This window comes from Ranitomeya imitator, chromosome 1, assembly GCF_032444005.1.
Source record: "Ranitomeya imitator isolate aRanImi1 chromosome 1, aRanImi1.pri, whole genome shotgun sequence".
In the NCBI taxonomy this organism is placed as follows: Eukaryota; Metazoa; Chordata; class Amphibia; order Anura; family Dendrobatidae; genus Ranitomeya; species Ranitomeya imitator.
Genome location: NC_091282.1, coordinates 927,841,435 through 927,861,611, shown reverse-complemented (window position 1 = coordinate 927,861,611; position 20,177 = coordinate 927,841,435).

Sequence of the window (20,177 nt, the reverse complement as noted above, 5' to 3'; positions counted from 1 at the left end):
ACTTCACAGAGGATCGAAGCAAACCAATGGAGGTGGTAGCAACAATGGTCAGACAGTCAGTAACAGCACTCAAATAACTCCTCTCTGGAGGTGCCAGAATTCTAGTGGCTATACGCCAGCCCTGAATACACATGAACAAACTCCTCTCCAGAGGTGCCTGAATTCTAATGGCTATCAGCCGACCCTGAGCCCATGCTGACACAAACCACACCATTGCAAAGTAGACTCACACATGAGATTAGGTTGATACTAGTGCACTGGCGTGCACCTCTGAAAGCCATTTATATGTGTAGCTCAAGGACCTTGCCCGTAGACCAATCCGGAGCTGCCACATCACCAAAGCAGCTGACGACCAATCACCTATAAGACGTCACCACATCATGAGCATGCACAGTAGGGTGATCTCTGGACTTAGTCTCCAGAGTGTTCGCTTGTCGCTAGCTACAGCTGGTTACCATAGGCTTGGCTGAAGAGCAAACAGTAACCAGACAAATAGCATGAGTCTGAGCAAGATGCTGGGACCGACATCTATGCTCAGCAGCACCCACAGCAGTCACAGCAGAATGGGAGACCGCAGATGCAAGCAAGGCTTGGGATCTACCCTGTGCAGAGGGGGAATCCCGGTGCCTAACATTTTGTTAATTGGAACTGTTGCTGCTGGATACATGGGCTTTGGTTGTGTTTCCTGTCATTTGGAGGAGAATGGACTGTGACTACAGACCATACTGGCAGAAGATACAAAATCTGTGGGCCAATCAAAAGTTGGAAGACAGTGAGTTTTGCCTGGTACAGTGGCATTGGGACTATGGGTCTTGGGGAAGGGATCTTGTGTACTAAGGACATTGTATTTTGGCAATCTTCCTGGATTTGTTGTTAAACCATGGATGTATGGAATAAAAATAGTTGCATTGTCAACCTGGCTAGTTGATTATTATAACCCACAACCACAGATGTCAGGGCTCCTGGGTAATACTGCTCCAGGGAGAGCTGCACACAGTAGCAAGGGAGCTGAGCAAAGCGCTGGGAACTAACCAGGTAACAACCAGGACCTGAACCATGTGACAGAGTAGGAGGTGGTCAGGGGTGGAGCCAGATGCTGGGGTGCAGAGGAGAGATAAACACAGGAGAGTAGTCAAACAATCTAAGGCTAGTTTCACACTAGCTTTTTGAGGAGCTGCGGAGGGCTGCAAAATTCTTCCGTGAAGCCCCACCCTTGGCAGCACCTCCGCCGCTAGTTCTGCCTACTTCTGCATGCGGCCTGCATGCGGTCTGTGTACCTATCTTTAACATTAGGTACGCAGGTCGTGCGGTTGTATGCGGATGATTCCGCATGCGTCATTTTGATGATGCAGAGAAAAAAAATTACTACAAGCTGCGTTCTACGCTGGTCGCCGCATCGTCTAAACAACGCATGCGGAAGCATCCGCATACAGCGGCGCGACCTGCGTACCTAATGTTAAAAATAGGTACACACGCCGCATGCAGGCCGCATACAGAAGTAGGTGGAGCTAGCGGCGGAGGTGCGGCTGAGGGCAGAGCTTCACGGAGGAAGTCCGCAGCCCTCCGCAGCTCCTCAAAACGCTAGTATGAAACTAGCCTAAGATCATAGCCAGGAGATCACGAGGTACCAAAGGGGTGAGACAGGGAGTTGTCAGAAGAGAAGCCAGAGGTCAGAAATCCAAAAGAACGAACAAGCAGAGTAAGGAATGGATAGCAAGGAAGACAATTGCAAATCGGTCACACACTCCAGGGGTCAGGCACACAGACTAGAATGATAGTATAGCTGACAGGGAATCCTAGTCTGGAGTGAGTATAAATATCCCTCCCAGATCCAAAGGGAGGCCAGCAAAATTAACCCTAAGAGAACAGGACATTAACCATGTCCTAACCATGACAACAGATCCTCACATTTTGAAATAGTGAAAAAAATGCCATTCCACTTTTTTTTTTGCTGTTTTTTTTTTTTTTCTCAGGATGCATTGTGCAGTAAAAATGACTAAGCAATAGTATTCTTTATGTCAGTATGGTTATGACGATATCAAGCAAGTTTACTTTTTATATTTTAGTGGTTGAAAAACTCCACATTTTTTCAAATATACCAGTTTTTTTGTCACCATTTTCCGAGTTTCATAACTAATTTCTTTTTTCCAATGATGAAACTGTGTGAGGCTTGTTTTTTTCTGCACGGAGCTGTAGCCTTTATTGATATCATTTTTGTTATCATGCAAAATATTCTTGCCTGTTGTAACAGTCTCCATGCTTGTTTTGTATGTCTTTGTGTGCTCATTTCGTGAGATAGCGCAATATCTAATAATTCTGAATCGGAATACTTTTATGCTTTTTCTACAAGACTGTCTGCTTCTGTATAATCACATTTTGCTCACCATTTATTCCTCTGATGATCAGAAAGGTAAAATGTTGTGATTACATAACTGCTATTTTTGATCATCTTCAAATGCTTGAATACGATCTCCCACTGTCTACGTTTTTATCCTTTTAGATGATTGCTGTCTCTAGCAGGACTCATGTTTCTGAGAAATTACTTTGTGTAAAAGATCGACTTAGATAAAATTTTGTTTTATGTTTTTCTTTTGTTGACCTATTAGGGTTTAACATGGTGGTGACAAGATTGCGACAAGTTAATGACCCTTGTTGCTATGGTGTCAGACTGTGTGAAAGAGGACAGAGAACAGGTCACCAGAATAATATTAACCCCAAGCCTTCCCGCCCGGACTGCACTTGACTGTGTGACCCAGTAATGCTAGGGAATGACTTGAATTTGGAGTTTTATGAGGAAATTATAGAGAATTATCATGGTTTGTAGGACATAGAAGCAACAAAATATTATATAATGTAAAAGACAACAATCTGATGCTTACTACATGCACCACTTAAATATAACCCTTCATTGAATCATGAAAAGATGTTAACACCAAGATTTCAACACTGCTATGCACTTCAAATGCAAAAAATATAGCTGGTCTTTTGATTGATCAATGACAGCTTTACATTGTTTATCAGTTTATTTACCTATTTTTAAGACTTGCTCCCAAGCAGCTGTACATTTTTAGTATATATCCCTGTCATTTTGTTTAGTTGACATTCTTTGTTTAAACTTGCTAACCCCAGTGACTGAATTTTGTATTTGTTAAGGCTCCTCTGAGAAGTTTGTTTCATTTTTTCAGGATAGAAAATGTAATGATGGGATGACAAAAAATTAGATACCCTGGATCTGACACTTAACCTCACAATAAGTCACAAAGAGAAAGGAAATGCTCCATGAATTATCACGGATGTGCAACTGAGATATGGGACTAAACTTATGACAGCATTTATCAGACATAATACCAACTCATCTTATTCTGTTTCTGACTGGTTTGGTTTTGTGTTTGTAGTTTTGTAGTTTGTAGTTTTGTGTTTGTAGTTTTGTGTTTGTAGTGCATAGTTCACTACAATAGCTGCAGCTTTGGAATCTCTTGCCCCTCTCACATACCAAAGCTCGCAAAATCAACAGACAGCCCTGGCACACCAGCCTGACCAAAAGAACTGAGGCAAGCAACCAGGGCTGCAGAGCAGAGATGGAAAAGATCCCACTCCAACGAGCATTTTATCACATTCAAACAGTCCCTCACTACTTTCAAGACCACACTCGCAACAGCTAAACAAACCTACTTCTCATCTCTCTTATCCTCCCTGTCTCACAACCCTAAACAGTTATTCAACACCTTCAACTCTCTCCTCCATCCCCCAGCACCTCCTCCCTCTGCACTCATCTCAGCTGAAGACTTTGCCTAATTTTTCAAGCAGAAGATTGAGAACATCAGAGACAGTTTTAGTCGACAACCCCCAGAGCCCTTCCTCCCAGCTACCCAGCCCTCCACCTCCAAAACCAACTTCTCCACCATTACAGAAGATCGACTCTCCACTCTACTCTCAAGATCGCATCTCACCACCTGTGCACTTGACCCGATCCCTTCCCACTTCATCCCAAACCTCGCCACAGTCTTCATCCCAACTCTAACCCATCTCTTCAACCTATCTCTAACAACTGGTGTTTTCCCCTCAAGCTTTAACCATGCCTCAATCACACCTATCCTCAAAAAGCCCTCTCTTGACCCATTCTCTGTATCTAGCTATCGCCCTATATCACTACTCCCTTATGCCTCAAAACTACTGGAACAACACGTCCATCTTGAACTGTCCTCCCATCTATCTTCCTGCTCTTTTTTTGACCGCTTACAATCAGACTTCCGGTCACACCACTCCACTGAAACTGCCCTAACTAAGGTCATCAATGACCTATTAACCGCCAAGAGCAAGCGACACTACTCTCTCCTCCTGGACCTGTCCTCTACCTTTGACACAGTGGACCATTCCCTATTACCACAAACCCTCTCATCCCTTGGCATCACAGACTTGGCCCTATCCTGGATCTTGTCATACCTAACTGACCGAAAATTCAGCATCTCCCATTCACACACCACCTCCTCACCTCGCCCCCTATCTGCCGGAGTCCCGCAAGGTTCAGTTCTGGGGCCCCTGCTCTTCTCCATTTACACTTTTGGCCTGGGACAGCTCATAGAATCTCACAGTTTTCAGTATCATCTCTATGCTGATGACACACATATCTTTATCTCTGGACCAGATATCACCACCCTACTAACCAGAATCCCTCAATGTCTATCCGCTATTTCATCCTTCTTCTCCGCTAGATTTCTAAAACTTAACATGGACAAAACAGAATTCATTGTCTTTCCTCATCTCATGTGACCCCCCCAACAAACCTATCCATTACAGTAAACAGCTGCCCACTCTCCCCAGTCCCACAAGCTCGCTGTCTCGGGGTAATCCTTGACACTGATCTCTCCTTCAAACCGCATATACATGCCCTTTCCACTTCCTGCCGCCTTGAACTCAAAAATATTTCACGGATCTGTACATTCCTAAACCAAGAATCTGCTAAAACCCTAGTCCATGCCCTCATCATCTCCCGCCTCAACTACTGTAACCTCCTGCTCTGTGGCCTCCCCTCTAACACTCTCGCACCCATCCAACCTATTCTAAACTCTGCTGCCCGACTAATCCACCTGTCCCCCGCTATTCCCTGACCTCTCCCCTCTGTCAATCCCTTCACTGGCTCCCCATAACCCAGAGACTCCAGTACAAAAGCCTAACCATGACATACAAAGCCATCCACAACCTGTCTCCTCCATACATCTGTGACCTTGTCTCCCGGTACTTTCCTGCACGCTACCTCCGATCCTCACAAGACTTCCTTCTCTACTCCCCTCTTATCTCCTCTTCCCACAATCGCATACAAGATTTCTCTCATGCATCACCCCTACTCTGGAACTCTCTACCACAACATATCAGACTCTCACCTACTATCGAAACCTTCAAAAAGAACCTGAAGACCTACCTCTTCCGGCAAGCCTACCACCTGCAGTAACCACCGATTGACCAAACCACTGCACGACCAGCTCTATCCTCACCTACTGTATCCTCACCCATCCTTTGTAGATTGTGAACCCTCGCGGGCAGGGTCCTCTCTCCTCCTGTACCAGTTGTGACTTGCATTGTTCAAGATTATTGTACCTGTTTTTATCATGTATACCCCTCCTCACATGCAAAGTGCCATGGAATAAATGGCGCTATAATAATAAATAATAATAATAATAGTAGCATAATTGTTTTTTATGGATTGAGTTAAGAGTTGGCTCATTGACTAAGACACTTAAGGGTTATTCTAATCTACTTATTAGCTACTTAGCATACCAGCCTTGTGGTCAGTCCATCTTTTTAAAGGTAACAGTCTCACCTTGGTACAAGATGTGTAGACCCTATGGAAGATTTGACCTCACTCCGGGTCACAAAGCCATCATCACTAGTGGTGAGCGAGCAGTAAAATGCTCAAGGGCAATGGGAAACTTCAGCATTTTTCCATCAAAGCCTCCCACCAGGTCTGGAGGGGCAGGAATATCCTTTAAATTGATGGAAACATTGCTAAAATGGAATGGGAACAGCATGGGGAAGATTCCTGGATGCATCGCTGACTCCTAGGTTGCTGCTGGGAACATTGTTGTCAGAGTATTATAACACTTTTATGGAGTGACAATAAAACATCCAAAACAGAAGATGACATTTTTTTTAAGGAAAATATGTTAGGAAACATTCTTTCCTGTATAATGATTTGTATACAGCCCTGGCAAAAATTAAGAGACCACTGCACACAATTATAAAAATCAGCTTCTCTACATGTCTGACAGCCATTTCATTCTAGTGTCAGTTGAATTCCAACCAGAGTACACCTCATTCTTAATGTGCTTCTGATTAGGTGATCACCTGAACCAAATCTTATTTAACGAAGGAAAGTATAAAAAACACTGCTGTGGTGTTCACAATCCTCTTGCAATAAGACAAGCTGGTTGGCAAACAAGTGCCAGTAATATCCCAAAAGTAATAGGAATGAAAAAATAACTTTTACCCACGCCAAAGGAGTTGAAAAGAAATGTCTTGAGTGAGGAAAAGAAGGGCTCAATTCTGGCTTTACTAGCAGAGTATCATTTTGCCTCCATCCTTAAACTTTCTAAGACGGCAGTCCACTACAACAAGGTCAAGCAGCAGACATTGGGGACAGAAAAGCTACAGACTGGCAGAGGGTGAAATGACTCTCCACTAACCGGGATGACCGTCATCTTATTCAAATGTCAATCAGCAACCACAGGATGACATCAAGTGACCTACAAAGGAATGGCAAATGGCAGCTGTGGTGAAGTGCACAGCTAGAACAGTTCGTAACAGGCTCCTAAAGGCAGGACTCAAGTCATGTAAAGCTAGAAAAAACCTTTCATCAATGAGAAGCAAAGGAGAGCCAGGCTGAAGTTTGACAAAGGCCATAAGGATTGAACCATAGAGGACTGGAGTAAGGTAATCTTCTCTGATGAGTCTAATTTTCAGCTTTGCCCAACATCTGGTCGTCTAATGGTTAGACGGAGACCTGGAGAGGCGTACAAGTCACAGTGTCTTGCACCCACTGTGAAATTTTGTGATAGATCAGTGATGATCTGGGGATGCTTCAGCAAGGCTGGAGTTGGGCAGGTTAATGTTTGTGGAGGATGTATGAATCAAGCCGCATGCAAGGTTATCCTGGAAAAACAGTTGATTCCTTCTGCTCAGGAAATGTTCCCCAGCTCTGGGGACTGTTTTTTTCCAGCATGACAATACGCCAGGCCACACATCTAGGTCAATCAATGTGTGGATGAAGGACCACCACATCAAATCCCTGTCATGGCCAGCCCAATCTCCAGACCTGAACCCCATTGAAAACCTCTGGAATGTAATCAAGAGGAAGATGGATAGTCACAAGCCATCAAACAAAGAAGAACTGCTTAAATATTTGTATCAGGAGTGACATAAGGTCACCCAAAAGCAATGTGGAAGACTGGTGGAAAACATGCCAAGACGCATGAAAGCTGTGATTAAAAATCATGGTTATTCCACAAAATATTTATTTCTGAACTCTTCCTGGGTTAAAACATTAATATTGGTGTTTCTAAATTATTATTAACTTGTTTTTTTTTGCATTATTTGAGGTCTGCGAGCAATGCATTTTTTGTTATTTTGACCATTTCTCCAAAATAAATACATAATTTAGTGCTTGGAAATTCGGAGACATGTTGTCAGTAGTTTATAGAATAAAAGAACAATTTACATTTTACTCAAAAATATATCTATAAAGAGAAAAATCAGACAAACTGAAAATTTTGCAGTGGTCTCTTAATTTTTGCAAGAGCTGTATAAGGCAAAATTAAAAAAAGAAAAAACAAACAAACAAAAAAACGCCATTTCCACCCCTTAAGCTATGTTCACAAGTAACCTTTTGCTGTGTTTTTGCACTTTCGCTTTGCTTTCAAATAGTTAAAAAACATTCACTGGTAAATGTAATTTTAACATTTTACTACCTTATCTGGGTATGTGGTGTGTGTTACATGGTCAGACACATCCTTTAGGAGGACCTTAGAAAACTTTTTTTCCCATTGTTAAGGAGTGGGCCTCCTACACTGGTAAACTCTATACACTAAGTGCAAGGTCTAAAAAAGATTTGAAGGAAGGATTGCAATATACCCTGGAAGACATGTAGTGGAGGGCCTCAGAATACATTTTTTACAACTTTAAAAAGAGTGGAACTTTGCACTAAGTTCAAAGCCTAGCATAATGGTAGAGATGAAGAGGAAGTCCTCAGAATTTTTTTTTTAATGTTTTAAAAAGAGTGAGACTCCTGCATTGGTAATGCCTGTGCACTAGTTGCAAGGCAGATTACATTCTTAAAGGAAGGACTGCACAAAACTCTGGAAAAGACACGTAGAGAATGGCCTCAGAATAATATTTTTTAGAACTTTAAAAATAGTGAGACTCCTGCACTGGTAAAGTTTAAGCACTAAGTGCAAGGCCTAACAAAATTTAAAGGTGTTGCAACAATACACCCTGGAAGACATGTACAGGAAGGCGTCAGAATAATTTTTTTTAGAATTTTAAAAAGATTCTACAAAGAGCTAGAATTTGTCCATGATTTAATGGAAAGAAGCTATCATGTTCTGGAGTGCTGAAAAGATTTATGTGACCAGAAGTAACACTCATATCCACCAGATAATACTGAAACAAAATAGAACAAGATCGGAATAAGCAAGAACTTGCCTTGAATGAAACTAAAGCTGTTGACGTGCTGAGTGAAGACTATGGAAAGTGAAGAGCTTATCACCGTTGCTTTATTAAAAATTGAACCACTCCAAAAATGAAGTCCTTGGAGAGAATAACACTCGCCTATTTAAGGGCTTTTACTGACTCCTTGCAGTTTGCATACCACCAGAGATTGGGGGTGGATGATGCTGTAGTGTCTATGCTACATACAGTATATTCATTCTTGGACAATGATGGATCTGTAGTTTGCGCCATATTCTTTGACATCTCAAGTGATTTCAATACCTTACAGCCGCCATTACTACGTAATAAGTTGACTGATATGGCGGTAGATGAGGGGATGGTGAACTGGACAAACGACTACCTGACGGACAGGCTGCAGTTTGTAAGGATGGGGGAGGTGGTATCTGACAGTGTACGGAGCAGTGTTGGAGCCCCTCAGGGTGCAGTGCTGTCACCCTTCCTCTTCACATTGTATACAGCTGACTTTCAGTATAAATCAGATTTATGTCACCTCCAAAAATTCTCAGATGACTCAGTGATTGAAGGGGGCATAGAATGGTGGTTTCTGACTTTGTGGACTGGTGCCGGACTAACTGTCTAGAACGAAATGTAAAGAAAACCAAGGCGTTGGTGGTAAGTTATAGAAAGAAAAAGGAGGATTACTTACCGATCAATATTGCTGACAGGAGGTTGAGATGGTTGAGAGCTACAAATATTTGGGGGTTCACCTTGACAGTAAACTCGATTGGAGGTGTCATACAGAAAAGGTTTACAAGAAGGGAATGAGCAGACTGTACTTTCTTCGAAGCTCAGGTCTATCAATGTGTGCAGTAAAATGCTAGAAATCTTCTACCAGTCCGTTGTGGCAAGTGCCATTTTTATTGCTATCATATGCTAGGGCAGTAGTGTGCGAGTATTTGATGCTAATAAGCTCAACAAATTTATCAAGAAGGCAATTGCGGCTGTTGGCCTCCATCTGGACTCTTTTGAGGAGGTATTGGAGGATAGAATTCAGAAGAAGGGTAGGGCTATAATGATCAATAATACACACCCACTATACGAGCTGTTCTTGATGCAGAAGAGCATATTTAGCAGCCGCCTAATCCTACTAAGATGTAAGAAGGAGAAATTCAAGAAATCGCTTGTACCTACTGCTATGGGAATGTATAATAATTTCCTAAGGGTGGTAGACCACAATGACTGATTGCTGATGTACTAATGTCAATTAACAGTGACATATATACCTGAACTACCCACATTTATTTGTTATGTAATGTTGGTATAATTGTGCAAGTTTTGTGTCCTAATATTTTATGTACTGCTGTTTGTATTGCTGCTGTAATACCGTAATTTCCCCTGGGATCAATAAAGTGTATCATATCATATAATATCATATCGCATTTAGTGCAAGTCCTAGCAAAAATGTGAAGCAGGGATTGCAGTACACCATGTAAGAGCTGTAGAAGAGGGCCTCAGAATATTTTTTGACAATTTTAAAAATAGTTGGACTACTATATCCGATCCTACAGTAGGCACAGTTTTCTCTGGGCCACGGCCTCTGCATACACAACAATCAAATATATAGATACATTTTAAGAGGGTGAAGATCCCTAAAAAAATGACTAGCTCTGTGGCACCCCAGGAATCCGGATGCCACAGTGGTATTGCCTGCCTCCCAGGGAGGGTGATGCCATGCCTGGAAGCGAGAAGAAATCCCCTTGGCAGGTAACACTAGCATACAACACTTTCCTGACTCCAGGCCAGAAGGGTAGCTCTAAACCCAGTTTCCGGGTAAAGGGGTTGGGTCCGAGGTTGTGTGGGAACTGTATGCCCCACAGCTGAAACTGGAGGGCAGAAGATTGCAGTTCTCCTCGCCACAACTGACACCCGAAGGCACAGCAGCAAAATAGAGTCCGGAGTCTCCACGAGAGAGGGACACCTGAAAATGGCTCGAGCTGCCTGCCATGCGGGTAGTGTTCCACCTGAGGGACAGATTGAGAGAGGGACTTGAGGAAAGCTAATGCATCAAGAACCCTGAATTCAGCAAAAAAAGGAAGGCTTCCAGCCCCACCAGGATAGTGGGATTCCAAACCGCTTCCAGGCTGCCCGGATTTCAAAGATCACCTGTAACCTGTGCCCCGGACTGCACTGGCAATTAAAAGGTAAAGAGACTGCAAATCCTGTGCCCTCCAATTAATTACTGCACCCCAACATCTACAACCCCTCATAGACTGTCCAGGTAGCCCTGGGGCCTCTGCTCCACCTGTGGGGAGCAATACCATCTAAGCTGCAATACCATCGGCCCCAGCGGATCCCTTTAAGTACCACAGGTTGCTTCACGAACAGCTTTGCCACCAAGTATTAAGTCTTGCTTTCCAGAGGGATCAAATACTTATTTCTCACTGCAAAATGCAAATACATTTATATAATTTATTCAATGTAATTTTTGGGATTTCATTTTTGATATTCTATCTCTCAATCTTTAAATTAACCTACCCTTAAAATTATAGACTGTTCATATCTTTACCAGTGAGCAAACTTACAAAATCAGCAAGGGATCAAATACTTATTTCCCTCACTGTATGGTTCTTCTCCACCTATGATATGGAAATTTGGGTTGGATAAATCTATCCCGTGTGTGCTGTGGCCGTTCCCAATAAGACTGAGTATTTTGAGCGCTCATCAAGAATGAGTCTGTACACGATTGTGACAGGAAAGCATTCCATCAATACTGACCCTTTATTTCCTGATACATAGTTTTATAATTGCATATAGAAAGGAGTGGTTAGGGGTGGTTAGTTAATTAACATATTGTCTAGCTCCTCTGTTATTGGTTATCTGAATATATATGGAATATTGCGATTAATGCACATATGACTGCTGATTAAGCAACTAAAATGAAGTTCTCTGCATCTGGGACAAAGTTGAGACAACTCATCAGCACTTAATACATCTGGAGTTCTTCTGCTTTTTGGGTGGAAAACACCGAACTGTCTGTCTGGCTTATATCAGTTTATGTCAGCCATTTTAAGCAATTGATTATAGTGTATATAGATATATTTGCATTTATATGAGTATATACTGTATGATTATAGAGGAGTATACATGCAGTGAGATCTACATGATATAAATATTTCTATCACAAGCCCCCCTTAGATATCACTTGCCCTAAACCTAGCCTCCTGTCCCAAATCGCTGCAACTCTTTTGTGCTGCCGGCGAACTGATGCAAGCCTAGTGCCTACGCCCTACACCGTACAGACTTTTCGCAAATGGGCGATCAGGAGATCTGTCCCTAATGGGGGTTAGTTGCAATCAGTCTCTTAGTCAATAGCATGTATATTGTATTCTTTATCAGGTAGGTCATCTATTCGGTCAGGCAGGGCATCCACAACATCGTTCTGGCTTGGGTGTCAACTTCTGGTAGGGGAGCATTCATGCGATGCGTGGATCCAAGTGGGTCTTTCCTCCAGCTTCACAGAGGTTAGTGTCATCAGTGGTACTTTGGACAGGACCATCAAATCTGGGATCGAGTGGTGTTCTCCTTGCAAACTTTTTCACCAACACCCAGTCTCCTGGCTTCAAGGAGTGCGTACCGGACACTGAATCTGGATCTGGCAATGAAGGAAAAACTCGAGAATGGATGTTAGCAAGTTTCTTGGTGAGTTCAATTAAGATACCTTCACACATAATGATATTGGTAACGATATCGTTGCTATTTGTGACGTAGCAACGATATCGTTAATGAAATCGTTATGTGTGACAGCGACCAACGATCAGGCCCCTGCTGGGAGATCGTTGGTCGCTGAATAAAGTCCAGAACTTTATTTCGTCGCTGGACTCCCTGGAGACATCGCTGGATCGGCGTGTGTGACACCGATCCAGCGATGTCTTCACTGGTAACCAGGGTAAACATCGGGTAACTAAGCGCAGGGCCGCGCTTAGTAACCCGATGTTTACCCTGGTTACCATGCTAAAAGTAAAAAAAAAAAAACACTAGATACTTACCTAACGCTGTCTGTCCTCCAGCGCTGTGCTCTGCACTCCTCCTGTACTGGCTGTGAGCCGGAAAGCAGAGCGGTGACATCACCGCTGTGCTTTCCGGCTCCCAGCCAGTACAGGAGGAGAGCAGAGAAGCAGAGCGCAGCGCTGGAGGACAGACAGCGGTAGGTAAGTATCTAGTGTTTGTTTTTTTTTACTTTTAGGATGGTAACCAGGGTAAACATCGGGTTACTAAGCGCGGCCCTGCGCTTAGTTACCAGATGTTTACCCTGGTTACCGGCATCGTTGGTCGCTGGAGAGCGGTCTGTGTGACAGCTCTCCAGTGACCAAACAGCGATAAGCAGACAAAGTATCATATTGCATAATCAGCTGCTGAGGGAAAGAATACCCCTAACCTGGGGCTAGACCCAAACAAAATTTCATATGGTGACAGCTTTTCTGAGCCTCTGGGAGTGTGCCTAACACTAAATCGTGTGATTGGGAGTGTCTCATGCCATGGTTTGTTTGTTTCTTGGGCAACTTTCAACATCCTGTTCTTAAGGGTCCCATTCAGTCTATCCATTTTCTCGCTACTCTGGGGATTGTAAGAAGTGTGTAAGCCTAAATCTGACACTACTGCTGACCAGATCTCCCGTGTGAGATTTGCTGTGAATGCGGGTCCCTGGTCACTGCCTATCACTTCTGGCACCCCATATCTGCGTATCTCATCTCTGAGAGTAGTCTCTTTGCAGTAGTCTTTGCTGACTGGTTCCTCACTGGGAAAAACTTCTGGCCATCCTGAGAACACGTCCAAGACCACAAGGGCATATTCAAAACCTCCACTTGGCGGCATCTGGATGTGGTTTATCTGGATCCTCAGGAAGGGGTACAGCGGGCTGGCAAGATGATGTGTGGGAACTTTCTCCATTCTTCCAGGGTTGCATTTGCCGCAGGTCAGACAGCTGCTAGTGAACTTGGCTGTTAGGGTGGAGATCCCTGGAGCGAACCAGTAAGCACCAATCAGATCATTCATCTGTGTCTTTGATCTGTGTGTGGGCCCATGTGCCCACTGGACCACCATTGTACATGCTTCGAGGTAAACAGAGTTTGTAGTCCATGGAGTATACCCTTTCTTCTTCATGTGTTGCTCCCTTCCGCATCCAGCATTCCTTCTTGCTCTTCTGGTCAGGTTTCTTGTCTTCAGTAGTCATGTAGCAGCCGTCCGGCTCTACGACCTCTGCCACTTCTCCATTTTGCCTTCCATTGGCTGCTTCTTTGGCTGCCATATCCGCCATGTTGTTACCCCGTGCCTCTACTGTGTTCAATTTTCCATGTGCTTTGACTTTTAGTACTGCCACCTTTTTTGGGGGGGGAAGTTGGAGTGCATCCAGCAGGTCCTTGATGGCTCCATGATGCTTCACGGCTGTTCTGCTTGCTGTGATGAAGTCTCTTGCAGTCCAGACGGGTCCAGAGTCGTGTGCTATGCCATGCGAGTACCTTGAATCGGTGTACATGTTTGCAGTTTTGCCTTCTGCAATCTGGCAGGCCTTCGTCAGCGCTATCAGTTCTGTTTCCTGAGCTGACAGAGTAGGCGGCAGACTTCTGGACCACAGGATCTCTTGATTGCTGGTCTCTGCACATCCTGTCTGGAATCTTCCTTCATCATCTGCAAATCTGGAACCATCCACGTAGAGGATCAACTCTGGGTTGCTCTTCTGCCACCTTGGGTAGTCCTGCTGTTTCCTGTTGCCTGATGCTGAAGCAATCATGGTGATCCATCCGGAGCAAATCCAGATCCCTGCGGAAGGTATCATGCAGATTTTTTATCTGAGGGTCCATATCTGTATCCCCCCTTGGGAGTGGGAGTAGAGTGGATGGGTTGAGGACTGTGCATCTGGAGACGAAGATGCCTGGCGGTGGAGAGATGTTTTGGCTGGGTTTGGTTGAGGATTTCTGAGATGTCATGCGGCGCCAGGATTTCCAATCTGCAATCCAAGAATGATGTCAGCAGTCTTGTCCAGGAGGGCCGGTGCTGCAAATGCTGCTCTCATGCAGGAGGGGGCTTCCCTTGTAACTGGATCCAAGCAAGCTGAAAATTAGCCCAAAGGTCTCGGCTTTCCCCCCTGAAGCTCTGTCAGGACTCCAGTAGCAAGGCCTTCTTTTTTCATCAGGTAGAGACGGAATGGCTTCTCGTAGTCAGGTAAGCCTAGTGCTGGCGCTGAGACTACAGAGTCTTTTAACTTCTTGAACGAGCTGAAGGCTGCATCTGTCAGGAGGAACAGGGTTATGTTGACACAGTCATACAGAGGCTGCATTAGGACTGAAGCATCAGGGATCCAGGCTCTGCAATATGAAACTAGACCAAGGAAGTCCTGTAGCGCCTTTGGAGTTGTTGGAGGAACCATCTTCTCCACTGTGGTCTTCCGGTCATCTGTCAGGTGTTTCATCTGGTAAGCAATACAGTGTCTCTGGAACGTAACTCGCTTCAGACACCATTTGACATTGTTCTTTGAGATCTTGCAGTGCTGCTCCACCAGGTAGAGTAGGAGAGACAAGGAACAGGCTTTACACGTGCACAAAGGAGTAGATTGTCCACATATTGTAGCAGGGTTACTTCTGCATGTTCTGTGACCCATTTGGTGAGGACTGTGGACATTGCTTTGCTGAACTGTGAAGGGCTGTTCTGGGCCCGCTGTGGCATCACTGTCCATGTGTGCTGTCCCCCCTGGTGCGTTAAGGCAAACAGGTACTGGTCTTCTGGATGATGTGAACACTTTTGCTGTGGAAGGCACATTTGAGAGCAGAGTGTGCGGATTCGGCACAATTGGAGTTTCAAACACCGCGGCGTCATTCATGTCTCTCAGGTCATGTACCATTTTGAACTTGGCTGGCTCTCTTTTTACAGTCTTTTTTTTCCTTGACCGGGAAAAGCGGGGTATTGCAAGGCGATGTGCAAGGAACAATGATTCTTATTTCACAGTAGACCTTCAGTTGGTCAGAGGCAGCTTGACTCTAGGCCTGGGCTGGGCCTTACGAGGGTACGGGGTACCTGGCTTGAGTGACACCCTTCCTGGGCAACTTGAGGTTTTCCGATGTCCTGAGGTCCCTTACACCATAAACTTTCTGGTACTACGTCCAGTACCTCCTTGGGTAGGCCTCCGTCGGTTGTTTGAGGTTCTTGTAGGGCTGCCAGCATGACCATGATTCCTCTTGGGTCAGGGATGAAGAAAGTGTCATGGTGCCATCTTCCTGGAACACTGTGGTTGCCTTCAGCTTCTGCAGTAGGTCCGCTCTCAGCAGGTTGAGTGGCAGGTTCTTGACACCACAAACTGGGACAGGATAGAGTGTCCTGGCTGAGTGCACACGCTCAGAGGCTTTGTAAGCTGAGAATGTCTGACTTGACCATCAATGCCCATGCGAGACACAGAGGATTCTGATAGGCAGGTGGGATCAGCGAGTTCCGCAGGTCTCATCACACTTCTGGCTGCACCGGTGTGCAGAAGAAAAGATCTGACAATGCCATCCACTTTCAGGGCAATTTGAGGTATTAGTCCTGCAGACGGGGTTTTACATGTCAGGAGCGTAGTGTCTTGCAGACCTGGCTTGCTTACCCCTGTCCCATGGACGGGGTACTTCACTGCCTTCTGTACTTCTTCCTTGACCTGTTTCTCTGGACCAACTCTTGGGTTGCATGGGTGCTCTGCACTGGTTCCAGAGATGGCCAAACTTGCCATAGATGTAACACTTGACACTTCTTCTGTCTTTGTAGGGTGGTTGCGCTTCTAGGTCAGTGGTCACCATGAGAGGGGCTGTCTTCTGCACTCCTGGTTGGGACTCAATCCCTTTGGCTAATGTGGACAACGGCATGATGGACACTGTAGCGGCAGCGGGGTCCGGCCTGCTGATTGAAGCTGCAGTGGTAAGATGAGGCCTGCAGGTGCGTCCGTGGTGAGGTCCGGGGATGCCATGAGACTGGTGGCTGCATCCAACCCGAGGTCTTGGGGCATTACAGGGGCTGCGGCTGCATCTGCCATTTCTTCCCCCTGGTTTGACATAACTTCTCCCCTTTGCTAACCTTATTAAGGTCGGTGTCTCCTCTCCGGAATCTGCAGCGGTTCTTCCAGCGTGTCGCTCGATACTTTGCAGCGTCTTCATCTCTGGCTCCCCTTCCGGCATTCTCAGCAGCACGGCACCCAATTCCTTCTTCGCGCGCTTTGTGGCGCTACAATGGCAGCAGTTTTGGAGACAATTGGCAATAAACAGTCTCCCAGGCGCACATAACTCGTTTTGCTGGGTCAGTCCACTGCTATTGACCTCGGGCCTAGCCACTATCAGTGGTTTCCTGATTGGCTGTTTCAGTCCATGCACAAAGGCCTGTGCCAACATTTGCGTGTGTATCTGGTCATGAATGGTGAAGCCCAAGTCTTGGAATACTTGCATTACTCTGCCATGAAACTTCTTTACAGTCTCTGTCTTGTCTTGGCTCATGTCATGTAAGCTGAGGGCTTGTCCTGCCAATCTGCCTTTGGCTCACACTCTGAGCTGTTCAATTAGCTGTGGCCCTGACTCCCAAGCATGTACATCTAATTCTGCTGGAAGTTTGAATTGTTCCTTCATGATTGGCCAGAGTGCATCACCTGTTTTTCAGTTCCATTTATGGCCCAGAGATCATTCCAGGTGGCTATATATGTTCGCTGGTTCTGCTACATTCTTCAGTAAAATGGCATGGGATGCATCCCTGGGTCTGTAAGATTGTCACCTGACTTGAAGTGCACATAGTGTAATGGTGGTGCCTCTATCTGCCCCTGCATTCTTGGTGCCTGTGGGTTTCTTTTCCTGGTACTGGGCAGCATGTATGATGTTCCCTCCACATCTTCATCAGAGGAATAGTTGTGATAGCATGTGCTGGGGTCATACACTGGCTGATTTTTGGACTTAGAAGCTGCCTTTTTGTGTGAGGATGTCTCCCCCCTTGCTGAAGCTGTGGTGGACTAGGCTTATAGCTCTATGTTGATGTGAATGTAGGCAGCTCTGACCGGTGCTGAAGTTGTACATTATCAACAGATGATGATGATGATGATGTCAGTCCTCCCCCCCTCTGCACCCAGGGCTGAGCTGTCTGCCGCCTACTGCAGCTTGGGTGGTGCCTTCTACCGGGGGATCGGGGGATCTCCACCTTCCTCCCTCGATACCATGACTGTCAGAGGCTGGGCTGTATTGGGAACATAGAATGTGCCTTGTGCTGTGAGCACCGGATACAGAGACACCTCACTGCTTGAATCTGGCATCTGCCCAACAGGCAACAAAGCAGGAGAAGGAGAGTGTGAAACAGGAAGAGATACATGGTGCAGAGGAAAAGAAGGAGGTAGAGATGTAAGGTGCGCAGAAGGCGGGACGTGCGGAGGGGAAGAGGGAGGGAGGGGAGCTGATAGTGCAAAAGATGGGTGGTTTAGAGAAGGGGGAGAGAGAGGGAGGCAAAGCGTGTCTTGAAAGAGAAGGAGGAGGTGTGGAGTGTGATGTAGAAGGAGGGAGGAGAACAGAGGGAGGAGAGAGATAGAGGCAAAGGGTGTGGTGAAAGAGAAGGAGGAGGTGTGGAGTGTGATGTAGAAGGAGGGAGGAGAAGATGGGAGGTGTGGAGGAGGAGGAGGAGATGTGTAGAGGAGATAGAGAGGGAGAGGAAAAGAGAGAGAGAGAAGGAGGAGAGAAAGAGTGACAGAGAAAAAGGAAGATAGAGAGAGGAAAGATGGAGGAGAAAGACAAGAAGAAAATTCCTTCTTTGATGGCAGATGCAGCCTGAGACTGCATGGTCAGAGCAACAGCGCCATCTCCATGTACAAAGGTTGGGCGGGGCGCACCACATACTGTGCAAAAAACTCCCTATACCATGGAATCTGCTGAGAGCAGACTGCGCAGATCCAATATCTCCCATCTTATACACACAAAAATCACTTCCTGGTTTGCTCACCTATCTCTCTGTACCACCTAAACAATGTAAGCTCTGCTGCTACTGTATACCACGTATCAGCATTGAGCAATGTAACATCAGCTAACTTCCCTTATTTTCCTTTCTACGTCATGCCATTCTGCAGTTTGAATTCTGCCGTTCTTATGAATTTCACATACTTTATACCTTCTAAAATTCTTAACGTACTTAACACCTTCGTGTTCTACCACTATCTGGTTGGCTGTTTTCTCATCAGGAAGTAAAAGACCCTCCTGTTGCTTGGCCACCTTATTCCCCATCGCAAAAACCAAAATGAAAAAAAAAAAAAAAAAAAAAACAGCAAAAACTTCTAAAAATGAGTATATAAAAACTCCAAAAAAACAGAAAACAATCAATAACCTGGTACATGATCAAAAACTCAGGATCTTTACAGAAAAGGAAAAAAGAATGAGTCTGTACACGATTGTGACAGGAAAGCATTCCATCAATACTGACCCTTTATTTCCTGATACATAGTTTTATAATTGCATATAGAAAGGAGTGGTTAGGGGTGGTTAGTTAATTAACATATTGTCTAGCTCCTCTGTTATTGGTTATCTGAATATATATGGAATATTGTGATTAATGCACATATGACTGCTGATTAAGCAACTAAAATGAAGTTCTCTGCATCTGGGACAAAGTTGAGACAACTCATCAGCACTTAATACATCTGGAGTTCTTTTTGGGTGGAAAACACCGAACTGTCTGTCTGGCTTATATCAGTTTATGTCAGCCATTTTAAGCAATTGATTATAGTGTATATAGATATATTTGCATTTATATGAGTATAGATGATTATAGAGGAGTATACATGCAAGTGAGATCTACATGATATAAATATTTCTATCACACCTACAATAACCATTGGCATGATCTTACAAATCAAATTAAAAGATACTGGAAATTTCTCCTCACTGATGCTATTTTAAAACTAAAACTCCTGACTAGTGTTGAGCATTCTGATACCGCAAGTATCAGGTATCAGCCGATGTTTGCAGTATCGGATTTCTGATACCGAGTTCCGATACTTTCAGTATATCGGATACCGGAATCGGAAGTTCCCATAATTCAAACAGCTTGAATTCAACCAATGAGGAATGATTAGAAGTGTGGGCACATCCTGTTCTGCATGGTAGGCATGTAACTACTGGCATGGCTGTGATTGGCTGCTGAAATGATACCATGATGCACTATAAAAGTCGCTGCCACCATTTTGGGTTCACTCTGCTGTGAATTCAGTTAGGGATAGGACGCTGTGTTCTGACTGAGGGCCAGTTTAGAGATAGCGATTTGCTTCATTGTGCTTTACCCAGGCTAATTTAGCAACCGCTGTGTGAGAACCTTGCTTTTGCCTTGCAGCGCTGTTCACAGGTGTCTGCAAGGTGTCTGTGTGAGAGCAGCTCACTCTGTAGTCTGGTCTGCAGCCACCGCTGGTTGTAGTCAGCTCAGGGTGCATCACTGCCTCATACCGTTCCATTGTCCGTTTTTCAATTAGTGCAGCCTGCTGCACA